The following is a 13,929-nucleotide window of genomic DNA, read 5'->3' as shown; positions in this document are numbered from 1 at the left end:
TTAGATTCTTCCTTCGCTTTCCCTATATGTCAACATGAAACTGAGAAAAACTTAAAGTCAAATTTCAAAGAACAATACCGTCAAACATTTGAATTAAAATACAGATTTCATGCATTTCACCCCGTATGTTCATTATGCCCCTAATACTCATGAATTTTTTGTCATCATCATATCTCTTTCGGGACGCACCTTTACGACCAAATTGTTCTTGTGAAGTGGTAACGCTCCAGAATGAATAAAACTTTTCATGAGGTACTAATGGCATTCAGTGGCTATGGTGATTCTATACCATTACCCGGAATGCAATTTACCGGATCACCACTCACCGGAATGTACCATTACCCGGAAAACCATTTACCGGGATGCACCATTACCCGGAATGCCAAATATTCCATTTTCGACGAACTTTATCATTACATTTGTATACAATTTTTATTCTTTTTCACTGATGCTCAGTACAAATTATATCACGCTAACCATGGACATTCTTGACTCCCTCACTTTTCAAAAGATAAAGATGGTACGGACCAATTATATTTTTCTTCTAGCCAGCGTTACGACTCAACTGGGCCAAAGCTGTTCTACAGTCAAACCTCCATGAGTCGATATCTGAAGGGACCATCGACTCATGGAAATATCGAGTCGTGGAAACAAAATCCTTGGAAAGCTATTTGAGGGGACCATCATAGTAACCCTGAAATTTTGTTTTTAGTATGGTTCCATGAGTCGATATCGAGTAGTGGAACATCGACTCATGGAGGTTTACTGTAGTAATATTTCGACAGTCAATAGCTGAGAGCCTATGTCAATCGACCACTTTTGTATTCGTTCATAATTTGACAAGTTTGTAAGTACTCTAACTCTTAAATGTCGTCAAATTTGCGAAATCGCGTTGCTGTGGCTTAGACATGCTCATAAAACTGTGCATGCAACGCAATCTTTGAAATGTTTGTCGCTTTCGCCGTGCAAAAACACCTTGATTTAGGGAAGCCTTTATGTTTTGAAGAAAGCTTAAGAAGTCAAGACGAAACTAAGAGTACCTTGGTGATCAAGAGTAGGGACACTATTCACCATTGTGACGTCCATCTCTGGATTTCGAAATATTGAGCCTCAATAGATCTGCTTCTCCTTTGAATTAACTTGATTGTACTATTTTTCTACGAATGCTATAATTCTGAATTTTCTACGAATGTCATAACCCGAATCCAATGCCAGGGTAATACACTCGAAAAAACAGTAAGCAATAATAAGAAGAATATATTTGTTCATTTCCGACTAAACACATTTTGCCAAAAATGCCGAGATCGGTGGAACTCGAAAGAACCGCCAACCAAATAAAGTAGGGTGAATATTAGATGACCCGAAATGAGTCATTCTCAAAAAGGGATACACGGTTGATTAACGTATGCAGAAACGAAATCCGGTGAATTAACACTCGGTGAAAAGTAGCACAACCAATCGTGTTGAAATTCTAATCATTATTTTTTTTAACATTTGGACACTTGGAGAACCGACGTTTGAATGTTAAAAGTAAAGTTACATAGTTGTAGCCAAATTTAGCCAGTTCAGCCAAGACAAGCTGCAAATATAAGTTGAAAGAACAGCTTATTTTTAAAAGAAGGGTGAATCATCTATGAAATGCAAATACACTCCCGTGCAAAAGTTTGGGTTCACCCCCTGAAAAACATACAAAAGTGTTCTGTCCATATCTCTGTGATTACACGTCCAATTGAAACTCTTTAAGCCGCAATCGAAAGGCAAAGAGTTATTCTTACTTCGTATGTATTTTTCCAAAAACATTTTTTGAATTTTGTATACCAAATTTTAACTTAAAGTTGTTACATTTTTCAAAAAACACATTGAAAAATTTAATCTAATTTCCTCAGCATTGGATCGACCAAAATTTCAAATCAAAGTGTCATTAGAATCGTAATCTTATATTCTTCGAAGAGACCTCACGAAATTTTGGCGGAAAAATCTGGAAAGTATTCAAAATCAATGAAACAGTCAGTCAAGTCATCGTGCAAAAGTTTGGGTTCACCCCTCAGTATGATGCAAATCGTGCAAAAGTTTGGGTTCACCTGAGCCACACGCACATCATTTTTGTCAATATCTCTGCCATTTTTCAACCGATTTTAATAGTTTAAAGCTTTTTTGAGCGCAAATAATGGCGCGTACATAATTGGTTTGAGATTTCACAAATTTAAGTAAGTTCAGGTGAACCCAAACTTTTGCACGATGACTTGACTGACTGTTTCATTGATTTTGAATACTTTCCAGATTTTTCCGCCACAATTTCGTGGGGTCTCTTCGAAGAATATAAGAATACGATTCTAATGACACTTTGAAATGAAATTTTGGTCGATCCAATGCTGAGGAAATTAGATATGATTTTTCAGTGTGTTTTTTTGAAAAATGTCACAACTTCAAGTAAAAATTTAGTATACAAAATTCAAAATTTTTTTTTGAAAAAATACATCCGAAGTAAGAATAACTATTTGCCTTTAGAATGCGGCTTAAAGACTTTTAATTGGACGTGTAATCACAGAAATATGGACAGAACACTTTTGCATGTTTTTAAGGGGTGAACCCAAACTTATGCACGGGAGTGTATATGAAGATGGTGCATATTGACATGATCAAGTATGAAGATATCTTAGGCGCCGTCCACAAATAACGTAACGCTCGAAAGGGGGGGGGGGCGGTAGGCTCAAGCGTTATGACTCGTACAAAAATATGAAATTTTTCATACAATAAGCGTTACGAACGGAGGGAGGGGGTCGAAAATTAACAGTTTTAGCATTACGTAATAAATGGACGCAGCGTTAAGACTCCTCTTCGATGCTTATGTTTTTTGAAGGAATAACCTGCCCTGTCCATTATCGTTGGTGATCATTTTAAATCTTTCAAGTCAAAAAACTGACCAGAATGACCGTTAAACGTTAAATGGACGTTGATAAAAAAGGCGAGAAATGGAAAAATAATTTTCCGGTAAATGGTCCCTCTTGTAATGGTTTTCCGGTAAATGGTTCATTCCGGTAAATGGTCTTCCGGTAAATTGCATTCCGGGTAATTGTTTTCCGGGTTATGTCGGAGAACCGGCTATGGTGAATTGAATTCACCAGCTTGTATGTCGAAAAACGCATCCATTCGTTAAAACCACACGGGATTCCCATAGTATCCTCAAAATGCCTGCAGTATTTCTACACAATTCCCGAATAATTTCTAAAGGTATCGTGCAAAATTCTCAGAGAATTCACACTTAAACATAACTCTTATGGGATTCTTACATGATTCCCAAAGTTTTTCTACGGGATTCTCTCAGAAATACTGATTGTTTTTCACATATCGCTCACAGGATTTCCTGAGCTCACACCGGATTCTCTCAAAATTTCCTCAGAACATTCACAAGAATCCAAGCTTTCCCACAGGATCCCCAATGTATTTTCAAGCACTTTTGCTAATTATCAACATAGCAATCACAGGATTCCCATTGTCACTTAAAGCCCAAGTCACTGAAAACCCAAGTCTCTCATAGAAAACCTAGGATTCTCATTTCACCATTACCGCGGGAATGTCAGAATCCTCTCTGAAATAACAGTATTCACACTGGAAATCCAAAATCTACATTGGAAATCCAGGATTCATACTGTTATATCAGGATCCACAAAGATCGCTGGAACCTCATGATCCTTAATAAAATCTCGTGTTTCACCCTGGAATTCAACGACCCATGTTACAATCCCAGGATCCAAACTGAAATACCAGGATTCACACTGGAATCCCAATATCCACACTGGAATCGCAGGATCCACACTTGCATCCAAAGATTCGCACTGACATACTACGAACCACACAACAGTCCCAGGATCCACACTGAGCTACAACAAACCACACTGGGGATTCCAGTGTCTACACAAAAATGCCAGTGTCCTGACTGAAACACCTGGATCCACATTGCAGTCCTAGGATTCACACTGGATTCCCAGCATTCCCACTGGAACCACAAAATCTATACTGAAATCCCAGAATTCTTAATAGAATTCAATGATTTACACTGGAACTCCAGAATCTACACTAGAAACCTAGAATCCACATTGGCTTCTTCGAATTCATATTGAGATTCTAGGATCCACACAGGAAACCAGAAACCAGAACACTGGAATGCCTGGATCCACACTGAAATCCTAAGATCCACACTGAAATACCAGAATACACACAGTAATCCCAAGATTCACACTGAAATCCTAGCATCCACATCTACACTGTAATCCCAGGATCTACACCAGTATATGTACCAGAATTTACAGTGGAACATGAGGATCTATACTGAAATCCCTGGTCGTGTTCGGTAAATATGCTAGGCGAATTAGGCATAAAATACAAGAAGCTGTGGAATCGGTGGTCCATTGGGCAGTTAGCGTAGGCTTTATGATATTCCACGAGACATCTAAGCTCATGCATGTTTGCTTTCACCATCACCACCGACCTAGTCTCACCGTCGTTAGCATCGACGATCAGGCAGTCAAGGCAGTGCGCGAGATAAAACTACTGGGCGGGACTATCGTGACTAAGGTAGTTGAGGAGTCTACCAACGCCAAGTTGAACATTCTCCGGACCCTTAGTGGTCGTTTATTCGAGGCTTCCCACTGCACTTTGACTAAGGTTGCTAGGGCATTGATTATCCCAAGCATGCTATAGGGTTCGTTACTCTGGAGCTGAGGGGACTCGTCAGTCCTCAATATCCTATCCCCTCAGTACGATGAGGCTTACAGGTTTTGTTCAGGCGCATTTAAATCTTCGCCGGTAGTTTCACTGCTGGTGGAGTGCGAAAAGTTGCCATTGCTCCACGTGGTGACTGAGGACTTGGCGACCAAAGCCTTACGGGCTCTCGAGAGATGTGATCCTCCTGACGGAGGGCCCTTGGTTCAAAGGGGGGTGGGACATTTCGCATAAAGACGTTTCGCATAAGGACGTTTCGCATACGGACGTTTGGCATTATGGACATTTGGCATAATCAGAATTATTTGCCTTCTTTAAAATGCTACCTGTACTCGTATGAAACTGCTTTATGCGAAACGTCCATTATGCACAAATTTCCGTATGTGAAATGGGTCACCCCCTGGCAAAGGGCCTGGGACGAGTCGGCTCCGAAAGTCGACTCGTGTGTGAAAGAGCAGTGCGGTGCCAAAACCAATCTTAATGTAGCCACGGCAGCCAAGTTGCGGCCCAGTATGGCGGAAGACCCTTCCTTTTCACTGATGGCTCGTTGGTTCTTGACTAGGTCGGTTAAGGTGAGTCTAGAAGTGCCGTGAACTACTGTAGTCGACATCCCGGTCAATGTGGTCTTTTCTTGGCTAAGGCCTACGCCCTGTTGTAAGCTCGCTAACGGGATTCAGACTGTCGTCTTCTGTGATTCCGCAAGCTGTCTTTTCGTTGGCACTACAGGCATTCCATGTTTTCCAGACTAGTCTTGTCTAATGATGATTTTGAACTATTTCATTTTTATTAGGGTCAGTATTGCATAGAAATATTTACAGTTTTTCAAGGTGTAAGCAATACAGTAGGAAATATCGGTAGGTACCGTAATTTCGGGTGAAATTGATCACTTTTCACTGTTTTTTTTTCCATGTCTGATTTCTATTACGTTGCCAATTCCAAACAACTTAATGCAGGAAAACAAGTACGACGGTGAGCCTCATGGGTTTATATACTCAAATTTTCATACAGTTGTGATTTTAGTGCTGAAAATCGTCTCTAAAATAAAAAATCAAGGAATTCCATTTCGGGTTGAAATTGATCACCTGTCAAAACAATTATTGTTAGCTTTGAAAACAACTTTTCTTATTTAATTTGGGCCTCCTGAATCCAATTATGCTTGCCAACTTCTTAACAAAGTAAAATTTATGGAAATAATTAGCAATTAATTTTCAACAATACCGCAGAAAACACCTAAATGTAGGCAATTTCCGAAGGAATCTTCTGATATCTATAAAAAATCAATTATTACCAAAAAAAGGACAAATTGGTACGAATTTTGATGATAAAATTCGTTTTGGGGATATATTTCAAGCATCCTTACAAATGTTCAGGTTGACAACATGTCCAAATCCTTGTTTTAAATGTATGTTCATTGATGTCTGCCAATACCACACAGAACACGAATATGGAATTTTCTATTATTTTCATAGAAATAAACATTCCTTAACACAAAAAGGCTTCACTACATGCAATTTGACAATAGTTAAGACAAACAACGTTCATTCACATAGGTTGCATTGATTTCTGTACTCTATTAGAGGGAAATAAAATCGTGTGACACAGTGATCAATTTCACTCTACTGATCAATTTCACGGTACTAAACAATCCACTGGTCCTATGCCTACATGTTAGCTTTGAGTGTTAAAAATGTTTTGCAAGCATAAATATGAAATACTGAACTCAGTTTTGATGTCATACAGCATGGCAAGTATTGTTTTTTTGCTCATAAAACTGTTTATTCTCGAATAATGTTCTTATTTCAAGGGAAATTGCCTACATTTAGGCGTATTAGGCAGATTTTTGAACTTTAATTTTGCAATAAAATGATCAAAAACACGAGTTGTAAGAATTTTGACATCATTTTCAGATTCAAGAGACCCAAATATAGTAGATAGAATTTTTGTTTATTCTTAAACCTGCTTTGTTATATGGTGATCAATTTCGCCTCAATGTGTTAACTTAAGTTTTTGATATCAACACTATTTTTATGATATGTTAAACAATATTTCATGAAAATTCGATTACATAAACTGATAAAGATCAATGGAGTAATGATTTTGTCGAAATTTATTTGTAAATATTTGAATTCCGAAGAGTAACACAACAAAAAGTTGTAGAATAGTGATAAATTTGCCCCCGGTTTATGGTACGTTTAACACCGCTAGCGCATGACGGCTCACCATAGTAGCATGTCCGAAAGAACTTGAAACTATTGAGAACCAGAGCTACAGGTCCAAAGCCCTGATAAAGGTGGATGGTTGTGATGACTATGACCGTGGTATTCATGTAAAGAACAAGCGGACAATGCTGTATCGTGTCAGCACCGAGGAGGCAGCCCCTCTAGCACGATGTAGGTAGCGTAACCCTGGTTAGGTGGCCTATCGAAGACTCTTCACCAACCAAGAAAAGCAAAAGTAGAGCAAACGGATTGATTTTACGGCAACAGACCCGGCAACGAATAAAGGACAACGATTGGAAAATTGGATCTTGGAACGTGAGAACTTTGAATGAACCCGCGCGTGTTGGGCTCCTGGCTCGTGAACTGCGAAATGTCGGCGTGAATGTGGCAGCTATCCAGGAAGTACGATGGCCGAGAACCGGAGAACGCAAATTCTGAGCGATTCAACACTTCATTCAAGTACCACATCTACTACAGCGGTGGCGACAGAGCAGAACATGGAGTTGGCTTCATAGTGATTGGGAAGCAGATGAAGCGAATTATTCGGTGGAAACCGGTAAGCGACAAAATCTGTGTGTTGAGAATGAAGGGCAAGTTCTTCAACTACAGCCTGATCAGCATATATGCGCCAACGAACGATAAGCCCGATGACATGAAGGATGAGTTCTATGAGAGCCTGGATAAGGCCTACGGATAGTGCCCAAAACAAGACGTCAAGATAGTCATCGGCGACGCAAATGCGCAGATCGGGAAAGAAGATTTCTTCCGACCCGTCATTGGAACGGAAAGCCTTCATTCCGTTACCAATGATAATGGCCTGAGGCTAGTGACCTTCGTTGCTGCTAGAGGGATGGCAATCAGCAGTACCTACTTCGCACGAAATAATATCCGCAAACACACCTGGCGACACCCGAGTGGCGATTCCTGCTCCCAAATAGACCACGTGCTGGTTGATGGGCGACATTTCTCAGATGTCATTGATGTCAGGACCTTCCGTGGCCCTAATATCGACTCGGATCATTAGCTCGTTGTAGCTAAAATTCGGACGCGGTTATCCAGCGTCACGAGTTCCACAACAAACAGAACGCTGCGCTTCAATATACAACGCTTGTCGACTGATGGGGTAGCTGCGCAATGCCGTTAGCAACTTGGCGAGCAGTTGGGAAGAATCAACGTTGCTGGAGACGTCGACAGCCTGTGGGACTCTATCCACGAAGCTGTGACAACAACGGCGCGGGAAGTGATCGGCACTGGTCAACGACGAAGACGAAACGACTGGTTCGATGAAGAGTACCAGAAGGTGACAGACATGGAGAATGTCGCCAGAAGCCGTATGCTTGTGGCTGGTACCCGACAGAACAGAGAGCGGTACAGGGCAGCGAGAGCCGAAGAAAAGCGAATCCACCGCATAAAGAAAAGGCAGCACGAAGAAAGTGTGGCAGCTGAAGCTCAAGAAAGCATGAACCGGAATAATATGCGGGGATTCTATGCAACGGTCAATGGTGCGCGGGACAATACCGTACCAGTGCCCGCCATGTGCAATGATCGGGAAGGGAATTTGCTGACCGATAAAACGGCGGTGGCTGCCAGGTGGAAGGAGCACTTTCAGCAATTGTTGAACGGTGATAACGGAAATGTAGCGAGGAACAGGATGAACATAGATGACGATCAAGCTGTGGACCCACCGACCATAGGAGAGGTTAAAAATTCTATCAGCGAGCTGAAGAACTGTAAGGCTGCTGGGAAGGACGAGATCCCGGTTGAGCTTCTCAAGCACGGAAGCGAGCAGCTTTACCAGTCGATCCACCGAGTACTGCTGAAGGTATGGGAGGACGGCTGGTTGGATGGCCTCATCCGCCCTATCTACAAGAAAGGGCACAGACTGGAGTGTGCCAATTACAGAGGAATTACCCTGCTGAATTCGGCGTACAAAATTCTGTCGCGCATCCTGTTTAACAGACTGAGACCGCTCGAGGAGTCCTTTGTCGGCGAATACCAAGCTGGTTTTCGTGAGGGCCGTTCTTCGACGGACCAGATGCTTAGCTTGCGAATGATCTTAGACAAATTCCGGGAGTATAACTTGCAGACTCACCATCTGTTTATTGATTTCAAGGCGGCGTACGACTCAGTGAAAAGAAATGAGCTTTGGCAGATAATGTCTGAAAATGGTTTTCCGGCGAAACTAATTAGGCTGATACGTGCTACGCTGGATGGTTCGAAATCAAGTGTTCGGATCGCAGACGAGGTGTCGTTCGTGACATTAGACGGATTGAAGCAGGGAGACGCACTTTCGAATTTACTGATCAACATTGCACTCGAGGGTGCTATTAGGAGATCTGGCGTGCAGAGAAATGGCACTATTATCACAAGGTCGCACATGCTCCTTGGCTTTGCGGACGATATAGATCTAATTGGAATCGATCGCAGGTCAGTGGAAGAGGCCTTCGTGCCTCTGAAGAGGGAGACAGCGAGGATAGGTCTGACCATTAATTCTACCAAAATGAAGTACATGGTTGCAGGTAGAGACAGAGTCAGGCATGGTGGTGTAGGTGCTGAGGTAGTGTTTGATGGGGATGTGTTTGTTGTTGAAGAATTTGTTTACCTTGGAACACTTGTGACATGTGACAACGACGTTTCCCGCGAAGTGAAAAGACGTGTTGCGGCTGCGAATGGGGCCTTTTACGGACTACGTAACCAGCTTAGATCCCGCAGCTTGCAAACGGAAACAAAATTCGCCCTGTATAAAACATTGATTTTTCCGGTGGCTCTCTACGGGCACGAAGCGTGGACTTTGAAAGAGTCAGACCGGAAGGCTCTCGGTGTTTTCGAGCGTAAAGTGCTGCGGACAATACTCGGTGGGAAACTAGAAAATGGTGTGTGGTGCAGACGCATGAATCACGAGTTGTATCAAGTGTACAAAGATGCGAATATTATCAAGCGTATAAAATACGGCAGACTTCAGTGGGCTGGTCACTTAGTGCGAATGTCGGAAGAAAGAATTGCGAAAATAATACTCAGCAGGGAACCAGGTAGAGGTCGGCGGCTTCGGGGAAGACCACGAATACGCTGGCTGTACGCAGTGGAAGAGGACCTGGCGACCCTAAACGTTCGGGGCAACTGGAGAAGTTTCGCCCAAGACCGACGAAGATGGAGCTCTACAATACGCCCGGCAATGGCGTGACGCTACGCTGTAGCCATCAAGGTATCAAGGTAGGTTATGGTACGCGGCAAAACGTGGAACTATACAGACAAGCGGAAACAGCAAACCCGTCTTTTCTGGGAGAAAAACCACCGTCTGGAAGTGTTGGAATGCCAAGAAATGGAGTTGCTGTACCGTTCTCAAGAAACACTGAAGTTCTATCAGAAGCTAAACACATCCCGCAAAGGCTTCGTGCCGCGAACTGAAATGTGCCGGGATAAGGATGGGAGCATCTTGACAACATCAGGTTCTAGAGATATCATATGTTACAAATTTTGCATCCCTATCCCTCATAGGCGATAGGGAAGACAACACGATCACAACGGAGTGGTTCCCGAAAGGTGCAGACGGTAGATATTTAGATTTCACCTCTGTTAGTCCTTTCATACACAAAAACAATACAATAATAGCACTAGTAGATAGAGCCTTAAAGTTAACTCATGCTAAGTATCGGGTAAACACGTTGAAAACGGTTAAACAAATTCTCACAGGAAACAACTACCCGTGTTTCCTTGTAGAAAAAGTTATTAGGGAAAGACTACACAAAATGTACAATACACTACAAGACAAGGAAAACGCTACGAACAATTTTATAACGATACCATATATTGAAGGACTAGGTGAAAAGCTATTTAGATATCTAAGACAACACGACTTTAAGGTGGCTTATAAACCAGTTGACAAAATTAAAGATGTACTATTTACAAAAACTAAAGACAAAATATCTAAAGACAAAAACATAAATGTAGTATATGAGATTCCTTGTGGTGCATGTGAAAAATCGTACGTTGGTGAAACAAGTCAATTTCTGTGTAAACGTCTAAGTCAACATAATTATAATGTAAAAACAAAAATCATATCTGGTACAGGATTGTCACAACACACTATAGAAGAAGGACATATTTTCGACTTTGACAAGGCAAAAATACTTGACAAAGTTACAAATAGCTACACTAGATTAATAACAGAAACTTTTCACATTAAGATACGAGGCGATGATAATGTTGTAAACAAACAGAAAGACTCTGCCAATTTTAAGACGGCGTACAACTCTATTATAACTAAACTTAAATCTATTACCAACACATGACCAGAAGATATTTGTATGTATGTTGTATGTAGAAATTTATGTATTATGATGTTTGTAAAAGTTATGGCCGTCCAACTGTAAACAAACGGCTAGAAGATTGTAAGGTGTTAATTTTATGTTTTTGATGTGTTCTAAATGTTAAAAAATATATTTTAGAGTCCGCAGAAGATGGTCGTAGGCCAGTAAAACGACCGAAACGTCCGGACAATCTGGCAATTTATTTGTACGTTAATTCTCGCCGAAAACAAATCGATGATTCACTGACACATAGTTCATATAGTGCAAGTCGCCCCTACCGGCCAAGTTCTCAACTAAAAGGATGATCCTCAACTCCTAAAGATAGATCGTACTGAGTTCTGAAACCGCACTGTTCCATCCCTTAACGCAGATATTCAACAACACCCCCAAACTGATGAAATCCCAAAAACCCTGGGTCTACTATAACGCTCTAGTGTGTTTTATAGGAGTGCGCGTTATAGGAATGCGTTTAATAGGAGATCCGACTTAATAAATAAAATAATTCATAACGACGCTGGCCAAGTCCTTATGTTCATCGGGAAAAGGAAGGAAACCGGAGATTCTCCAGCATTTCCTACTGCTACCATGGAAGTAGGAGTGTTTTGTTAGTGATGGATGGGGTAGTCGTCTGTAAGGATACCACTGTAGTAAGCGGTTAAGTCAATTTATTATCGATATTGAATACCTTTCCCCTAAAAAGTAAAAAAAAATACTGACAGCAAAAGTCGTAATAAAAAAGCGTTATGGAGATATTGCAAAACCTGATTTAGTTATCAGTTTGGTGTTCGTAAAATATGCATTGAGGCAGCTCAGTTAAACCTATTTCAGGTGGTAAGTAATGAAAATTATTTGGTATGGAATACAGTCACCCCACAGTTATGGATCAACTAAGGGTCATTTTTCGGAACAAAATATTACTAAAAATCATTGGTGAAATTACCTTCCTGACACTGCAGAATATAGTTGTTTTTGAGAATGCACCTCAAAACTAGAAATTATTACCCAAAAAGTGTCGATTTCATTAGAAATTCCAAACGATGTCCACCCCACAGATGTGGATCAGTGGAAGATCCTCCTCTTATTATGAATAAAAACGAATCATATTATGGATCAAAGCACCATAACAGCAATTTATCTGCGAGGTAAACGTATGCATACGTTTTGGCGTTTCTTTCGGAATCGTCTTAACTTTGATTCATAACTGTGGTATGCGTTTCAATAGGGTAACTCGTTGTAATACGCCCCAACGGGACAATACGCCCCTCTTCATTTTCACGGGATTGAGGCTTCTTTCACACGTAAATATGATTACATGTCTTAAATATTCGCGAAAAAATGATGTTGCGCATACATGTTCTTTGAAAAGTATAAACAATCAATAGAAATTCTAAAAATATCGAAAATCAGGTTTTTGGTTTAAAATTTAGCTTTTGATAAGCAAGCTTCAGGGTGAATGAAGCCCATTCTTTACTATTGTACTTAACACAAAAACTTTTACCGGAAGACGACTGCTGATGGACCCGTTTAAGATTGGCAGGTGGTGGAATTCTCCTTGGAAACATTTATACAACGCTGTAGACCTTTTTTCTATGAGAGGGGCATATTGCCCGGGTTGTTTTGAAACGTAAACATTGGGACCGTTTACAAAAAAAACATTAGCTACTGCGATAGAGCAGTTTTTCCTTAAGGGGGGGCGTATTACACCTTTTTACCTTACCCCACAGTTATGAATCAACGCTTCTGAGAATACGGTTAACATTTTATTTCCTACGGATGGAAGAAATATGCTTAAGCATATTATGATTGATTGCGATGCTGAACAGAATTGTGGTTCACGTAGGTAAAATGTGTTCTGCGAATTGCACCTGTATTTGAATGAGATATTCCTGTTTCAATTCAGCTCTGATCCATATCTGTATGCTATCCATAACTGTGGGGTGACTGTACCTTAGTTTCGTGTTTTCTCCTCATAAGTTATGCTAAAGTTCAAGGAATATGAAAACCTTCAAAATAGTAGGACCGATTTTGTGTTGACATAGCGCTAATAGAGATGATACTCCAATCAAATTCGTTCGGCCTAATCGAGCTTCAACCTCGTTGGAAAAACCGCTAGGCATTGGACGCGGATGTTGTTTGCCAAAAACCCAGTAGAAACCATAGACAAGCATCTACATACATACCGAACGCGCTTGTTGATAGATTTGTACCTTCTCGCTGTATACAGTACTGTTCGCAATAATAGTAGCTCATATCGGTATACACACGAAAAGTAGAACTTTAATATGATGTAAACTGGTATTCATGAGTGATCGAGCTGAATTTTATATAGAGAATTCATAACGTCTAAAAATTATGTGAAAACAAATTAGTTTGTTGTAATATTCCAGAGGAATGTTCTGCCTTTTCGTGATGTGAGTAAAATTAAAAACAAAAATTGAATGTATTGCGCCAGCTATTAGTGTGATGGATGTTATGTTAACTACTCTAGGAACAAGTTTCAGTTTTTAACAAATTACAAAGATCAGAATGATCAGTCATGTCGAAGTGAGGCAGGGCCGAGATACCTAAGATGCCCTATGATATGATTTATCCCTAATTGTTTGAAAAAAATAAAAATTAGGTTTTGTTTTTTCGACTGAAAAAAGGTGTTAAACTAATTCCATCTATATGAAAATCATCGA

This window comes from Aedes aegypti, chromosome 2, assembly GCF_002204515.2.
Source record: "Aedes aegypti strain LVP_AGWG chromosome 2, AaegL5.0 Primary Assembly, whole genome shotgun sequence".
NCBI classification, from domain to species: Eukaryota; Metazoa; Arthropoda; class Insecta; order Diptera; family Culicidae; genus Aedes; species Aedes aegypti.
The sequence above is the reverse complement of the archived record's forward strand: the minus strand, read 5'-3'. Positions refer to the sequence as shown.